Source organism: Ceratina calcarata, unplaced genomic scaffold, assembly GCF_001652005.2.
Source record: "Ceratina calcarata isolate Rehan_Ccalc_2016 unplaced genomic scaffold, ASM165200v1 scaffold59.2, whole genome shotgun sequence".
Taxonomy (NCBI): domain Eukaryota; kingdom Metazoa; phylum Arthropoda; class Insecta; order Hymenoptera; family Apidae; genus Ceratina; species Ceratina calcarata.
The window spans coordinates 19,772-20,216 of NW_017177131.1; the positions used below are offsets into that span (position 1 = coordinate 19,772).

At 29.9% G+C, this 445-nt stretch overlaps 1 protein-coding gene across 3 annotated transcripts in view; it reads left to right on the forward strand.

Moving 5' to 3' along the window:
- Positions 1–445, forward strand: part of LOC108629879 (tRNA methyltransferase 10 homolog A) — a 3,606-nt gene that overhangs the window by 2,496 nt on the left and 665 nt on the right. The window lies entirely within an intron of this gene.

The window sequence follows — 445 nt, forward strand, 5'->3', positions numbered from 1 at the left end:
ACAATACATTCCTATTTAACTTGGAATTATTCAGATAGAATTAATCTTCTCTTTTATTTCTTTTTCTTCTTCTTCTTATTATTATTATTATTACTAAAGCATCATTACAATCTGTAACCGATTGTTTTACGCAGTTTAAGCTTTAAACAGAGCTTTAGTATGAGATCCCAGAAATCGATAAAGAATATTGAGTCGTTATTTACACTCTATTTAATACCTAAACTGAATCGCATAATTTGGTTCATACTCGCGAGTATTTTCTGATTTTTGAGAATTTTTCCAATATTAAAAGGTGGAGCAAATGTTTACTACTTATTATCATATGTTACGATAACGTTTATATATCTCCTACCTGCTGCATCGTGGACACTTTAATTTCTAATCTCTTAATTATAATTCACAGGTAACTACTTTGTGTGTGTGTGTGTGTGTGTGTGTGTGTGTC